Source organism: Anomaloglossus baeobatrachus, chromosome 3 (genome assembly GCF_048569485.1).
Source record: "Anomaloglossus baeobatrachus isolate aAnoBae1 chromosome 3, aAnoBae1.hap1, whole genome shotgun sequence".
Classification (NCBI taxonomy): domain Eukaryota; kingdom Metazoa; phylum Chordata; class Amphibia; order Anura; family Aromobatidae; genus Anomaloglossus; species Anomaloglossus baeobatrachus.
In genome coordinates this window covers 503,702,013-503,708,422 of record NC_134355.1, presented here as the reverse complement: position 1 = coordinate 503,708,422, position 6,410 = coordinate 503,702,013, and positions in this window count along the sequence as shown.

The following is a 6,410-nucleotide window of genomic DNA, read 5'->3' as shown; positions in this document are numbered from 1 at the left end:
GTACTGCGCATGCGCGCCACATTCAAACTCCTGAAGCGGCAAATAGTAAATGTTCTTTTCGAAAGTAATCATCCCGGAGCCGCCAGTCACAGAGCGCGGCCGGGAACCGGCGTCCTGGGGATCAGCGGGAGCCGGCCCAGCCCGCCGAACACAGGCAGGAACAGCAGCATGCTGCTCCATAGCGGGTATTCTTTCCGGTATACACATACGGTCAGTCACGTGTCATTCTGACCACACAGTGAGGAAGGTCCTCAGCCCAAAGGGGGAAACCTCTAATGCAAGGTGCAGCCAGGGATTTGAGGGGCACTAACCGGTAACCGTGGTAACAAGTACGGTGGCGCATACAGTGGCGTAACTAGAGTTGGATGGGCCCCCCCTCCACATACACTGACACTTGGGGTAGGGGATAATGACACTGACACTCGGGGTACAGGATAATGATGCTGACACTTTGCTCTTACCCAAAGCACCCAGGTTTCCCATGATCTGAAATCCCTCTATTAGCATCCAGCTTTCCATGCTCTGCTATACATCTTTCCCTCAGCACCCAGCTTTCCTATGTTCTGATATTTATCTTGTCCTCAGCACCCAGCTTTCCCATATCAGAGCATGGGAAAGCTGGGTGCTGAGGGAAAGATGTATAGCAGAGCATGGGAAAGCTGGGTGCTGAGGGAAAGATGTATAGCAGAGCATGGGAAAGCTGGATGCTGAGAGAAGATGTATATCAGAGCATGGGAAAGCTGGGTGCTGAGGGAAAGATGTATAGCAGAGCATGGGAAAGCTGGGTGCTGAGAGAAGATGTATATCAGAGCATGGGAAAGCTGGGTGCTGAGGGAAAGATGTATAGCAGAGCATGGGAAAGCTGGGTGCTGAGGGAAAGATGTATAGCAGAGCATGGGAAAGCTGGGTGCTGAGAGAAGATGTATATCAGAGCATGGGAAAGCTGGGTGCTGAGGGAAAGATGTATAGCAGAGCATGGGAAAGCTGGGTGCTGAGAGAAGATGTATATCAGAGCATGGGAAAGCTGGGTGCTGAGGGAAAGAGCCTTTTTCCTCAGCACAAAACGTTCCCATTCCCTACTTGTATCTTTGTCCTCCCTCGTAAATAGTTCTCAAAATACTATAATGGCCCCCACATCGCCTTCCAAATAGTATAAAGGGTCCCACATAACCCTTCATATATTAGAATGCAGCCCCATAGTCCTCAATGTATTATAATGCATTTCCCATAGTTCTCCATGCATTATAATGCACCCCATAGTACTCCATGTATTATACTGCACCACATAGTCCTCCATATATTATAATGCACCTCATAGTACTCCATATATTATACTGTACCACATAGTCCTCCATATATTATAATGCACCCCCATAATCCTCCATCTATAAAGTAGCCCTTCAATTATAATTAATTTGTCATAGATCTCCATGTATTATAATTCACCCCATAGTACTCCATATATTATACTGCGCCCCATAGTCCTCCATGTTTTATAATGCACCCCCATAGTCTATGTATAAGGTAGGCTCCATGTATAATAATGCAGCCAGCCTCCCCAGGCCTCCATGTATAATAATGCAGCCCGCCTCCCCAGGCCTCCATTTATAATAATGCACCCAGCCTCCCCAGTCCTCCATGTATAATAATGCAGCCAGCCTCTCCAGGCCTCCATGTATAATAATGCAGCCAGCCTCTCCAGGCCTCCATGTATAATAATGCAGCCAGCCTCTCCAGGCCCCCATGTATTATAATGCACCCAGCCTCTCCAGGCCTCCATTTATAATAATGCACCCAGCCTCCCCAGTCCTCCATGTATAATAATGCAGCCAGCCTCTCCAGGCCTCCATGTATAATAATGCAGCCAGCCTCTCCAGGCCCCCATGTATTATAATGCACCCAGCCTCTCCAGGCCTCCATGTATAATAATGCAGCCAGCCTCCCCAGTCCTCCATGTATAATAATGCAGCCAGCCTCCCCAGTCCTCCATGTATAATAATGCAGCCAGCCTCTCCAGGCCTCCATGTATAATAATACAGCCAGCCTCCCCAGTCCTCCATGTATAATAATGCAGCCAGCCTCTCCAGTCCTCCATGTATAATAATGCAGCCAGCCTCTCCAGTCCTCCATGTATAATAATGCAGCCAGCCTCTCCAGGCCTCCATGTATAATATAGCAGCCAGCCTCTCCAGGCCTCCATGTATAATAATGCAGCCAGCCTCCCCAGTCCTCCATGTATAATAATGCAGCCAGCCTCTCCAGGCCTCCATGTATAATAATACAGCCAGCCTCCCCAGTCCTCCATGTATAATAATGCAGCCAGCCTCTCCAGTCCTCCATGTATAATAATGCAGCCAGCCTCTCCAGTCCTCCATGTATAATAATGCAGCCAGCCTCTCCAGGCCTCCATGTATAATATAGCAGCCAGCCTCTCCAGGCCTCCATGTATAATAATGCAGCCAGCCTCTCCAGGCCTCCATGTATAATAATGCAGCCAGCCTCCCCAGTCCTCCATGTATAATAATGCAGCCAGCCTCCCCAGTCCTCCATGTATAATAATGCAGCCAGCCTCTCCAGGCCTCCATATACAATAAAGCAGCCAGCCTCTCCAGGCGTCCATGTATAATATAGCAACCAGCCTCTCCAGGCCTCCATGTACAATATAGCAGCCAGCCTCTCCAAGCGCCCATGTATAATATAGCAGCCAGCCTCTCCAGGCGTCCATGTATAATATAGCAACCAGCCTCTCCAGGCCTCCATGTACAATATAGCAGCCAGCCTCTCCAAGCGTCCATGTATAATATAGCAGCCAGCCTCTCCAAGCCTCTATGTATAATATAGCAGCCAGCCTCTCCAGGCCTCCATGTATAATATAGCAGCCAGCCTCTCCAGGCCTCCATGTATACTAATGCAGCCAGCCTCTCCAGGCCTCCATGTATACTAATGCAGCCAGCCTCCCCAGACCTCCATGTATAATAATGCAGTCAGCCTCCCCAGACCTCCATGTATAATAATGCAGTCAGTCTCCCCAGGCCTCCATGTATAATGCAGCGTCCCCAGGCCTCTGGCCACCGTGTACTCACTAATTTATATATATACAAAAACAAACAAAAAAAAAAAACAACAAGTACTCACCTCTCTCTTCCTTCCACCGCTGCTCTGTCTTCACATCTCATTCCACTGCTGCTGTCCTCACCTCTCTCCTCGTTCTCCCACCGCTGCATTGTCCTCACCGTTCTCCTCTTTCACCGCTGCTCCGTCCTCACCTCTCCTCGTTCTCCCGATGCTCTGGTTGGCGTCCTCCCGTCCTGCATTCTGTGCTCTGAGCACAGCAGTCGCACAGGAGTGATGTCACCGCGCAGGCACAAGGGGAGAATGATGATACATAGAGTGGCACCAGCAGCTCTATGCTTCAACATTACTGTGCGCAGTGACGGGGGAGGGGGCCCCGGTGCAGCCGCTGACACCAGGCAGGGGGGCCCGGTGTCGGCGGCGGCAGCGAGTCATATAACGGCCGCGTGGTCTGTGACAGATCAGCGCAGCTCCTCTCTCACTGAAAGGAGCTGGCTGCTGATCTGTTGGGCGGCCGCCGGGCCCCTAACCTTCTGGGCTCGGTCGCAATGGCGACCGCTGCAGTTACGCCCCTGTGTATAGAGGAGCCTCAGCAGAGCCCCCTGATCTAGCAGCATTGCAGTGCTGCTCCTCATATATTGTGCGCACGCTGAGTTTTGCTGCAGATTTGGTGCGGTTTATCGTGCAGTTTGTTGCCCAAATCTGGATGTCTATCCTTATGGCAGCAAAGTCAATGAGAAATCTGTAGTGCGTAGTGCTGTGCACATGTTGCTTATTTTCCTTGCAGTTTTGTGTGCAGAAAAATTCACCTTTTGTTTAGCCCTTCCAAGCAGCGATTAGACTAAAAAAAAAGCATGGCCAAAAACCGCACCGAAAAGGCACCAAAAACACATGCGATTTTTGGTGCCTTTTTCTACCACAAGGTGCGGTTTTTAGGGCTGTAATCTAAGCTATTTTGTAATAAACTTGTAATAAAAAATTCCCCACCTACTATTCTATATTTTTTTTTTTTTATTTCATGTCTGATTATGCTTTATTTGAGAATCCTAATGCATGCTGGAATGCTCAAACGAAGCATCACCAGGGAGGAGATGAGGCTGCTGTGTCTGCCCCTGCTCCTCCCTAAAATGAAGCGTCATCAGTGACAGAAGCAGGGCAAAACATGCGGTGGGGTGGAGGGACACTGTGCATGGAACCCCACATATTGTAAGTTATAGTAACCATTATTATTAATGTATTGATCTCCCTGTGTGTGCTCTTTATGAGCATTCTATATGGTTGGAAGTAATACTCTATGTAATGTACTAATTATTATTTATTATAGCACTATTTATTCCATGGCGTTTTACATGTGAAAAAGGGGTACACATAATAGAAAAAAAGTAGTCATGAACAATACAAGGCCCAGACAGGTACAAGAGGAGAGAGGATCCTGACCACGAGGACTCACAGTCTACAGGGGATGCGTGAGGATACAGTAGGTGAGGCTAGAGCTGGTTGTGCAGTGCTATAGTGGACTGAGGATTATTGTAGGTTGTAAGCTTGTCAGAAGAGATGGGTCTTCAGGTTCTTTTTGAAACTTTCCAAGGCAGGCGAAAATCTGATATGTTGGGGCAGAGAGTTTCAGAGTATGGGGCAGGCACGGGAGAAATCTTGTATGATTGTGGAAAGAGAAGAGGGCAGAAGAAATGGCAATCTCGTTAGGATCGGAGGTTACGTGCAGGTAAGTACCGGGAGACTAGGTCACAGATGTGTGGAGCGGGACAGGTTTTGGATGGCTTTGTTTGTCATGGTTAGTGTTTTTGAACTGGAGTCGTTGGGCAATGGGAAGCCAGCAAAGTGATTGGCAGAGAGGAGAGGTTGGGGAGTAGCGGGGGGACAGATGGATTAGTTGGGCAGCACAGCTTTGGATAGATTCTAGGGATCCAAGAATGTTAGAGAGGGGGGGACAGAGCAGGATGTTACAGTAGTTCTGGTGGGAGATAAGGGCATGCATTAGTGTTTTTGCAGATTCTTGGTTATAGAATGCACAAATCAGGGAAATATTTTTAAGTTGTAGTTGGCAGGAGGTGAAGAGCTCATGGTTGTGTGGGTTGAAGGAGAGCAGAGTCGAGGGTTACTCCGAGGCAGCGATCATGAGGAACTGGGGAAAGTAAGCAGACATCGACTTTGATGGATATGTTTGGTGGTGGTGGTGGTGGGGGGGGGGTTTGAGTGAGAAGGAGGCAAGTTAATGAACTCCGTATTGTTCATGTTAAGTTTTAGAAATCGAGCAGAGAAAAAGTATGAAATAGCAAGCAGACATTGTGGGAATCTGGTTAGTAAGGGGGTGATATAACGTCCAGAGAAGTAGATCTGCGTATCATCAGCATATACAGTACAGACCAAAAGTTTGGACACACCTTCTCATCTCTAGAACAACTGTTAAGAGAAGACTTTGTGCAGCAGGCCTTCATGGTAAAATAGCTGCTAGGAAACCACTGCTAAGGACAGGCAACAAGCAGAAGAGACTTGTTTGGGCTAAAGAACACAAGGAATGGACATTAGACCAGTGGAAATCTGTGCTTTGGTCTGATGAGTCCAAATTTTAGATCTTTGGATCCAACCACCGTGTCTTTGTAGAAAAGGTGAACGGATGGACTCTACATGGCTGGTTCCCACCGTGAAGCATGGAGGAGGAGGTGTGATGGTGTAGGGGTGCTTTGCTGGTGACACTGTTGGGGATTTATTCAAAATTGAAGGCATACAGAACCAGCATGCCTACCATAGCATCTTGCAGCGGCGTACTATTCCATCCGGTTTGCGTTTAGTTGGACCATCACTTATTTTTCAACAGGACAATGACCCCAAACACACCTCCAGGCTGTGTAAGAGCTATTTGACTAAGAAGGAGAGTGATGGGGTGCTACGCCAGATGACCTGGTCTCCACAGACACCAGACCTGAACCCAATCGAGATGGTTTGGGGTGAGCTGGACCGCAGAGTGAAGGCAAAAGGGCCAACAAGTGGTAAGCATCTCTGGGAACTCCTTCAAGACTGTTGGAAAACCATTTCCGGTGACTACCTCTTGAAGCTCATCAGGAGAATGCCAAGAGTGTGCAAAGTAGTAATGAAAGCAAAAGGTGGCTACTTTGAAGAACCTAGAATATAAGACATATTTTCAGTTGTTTCACACTTTTTTAAGTATTTCATTCCACATGTTTTAATTCATAGTTTTGATGCCTTCAATATGAATCTACTATTTTCAGACTCGTGAAAATAAAGAAAACTCATTGAATGACAAGGTGTGTCCAAACTTTTGGTCTGTACTGTAGATGATACTGAAAGCCATGGGCCTG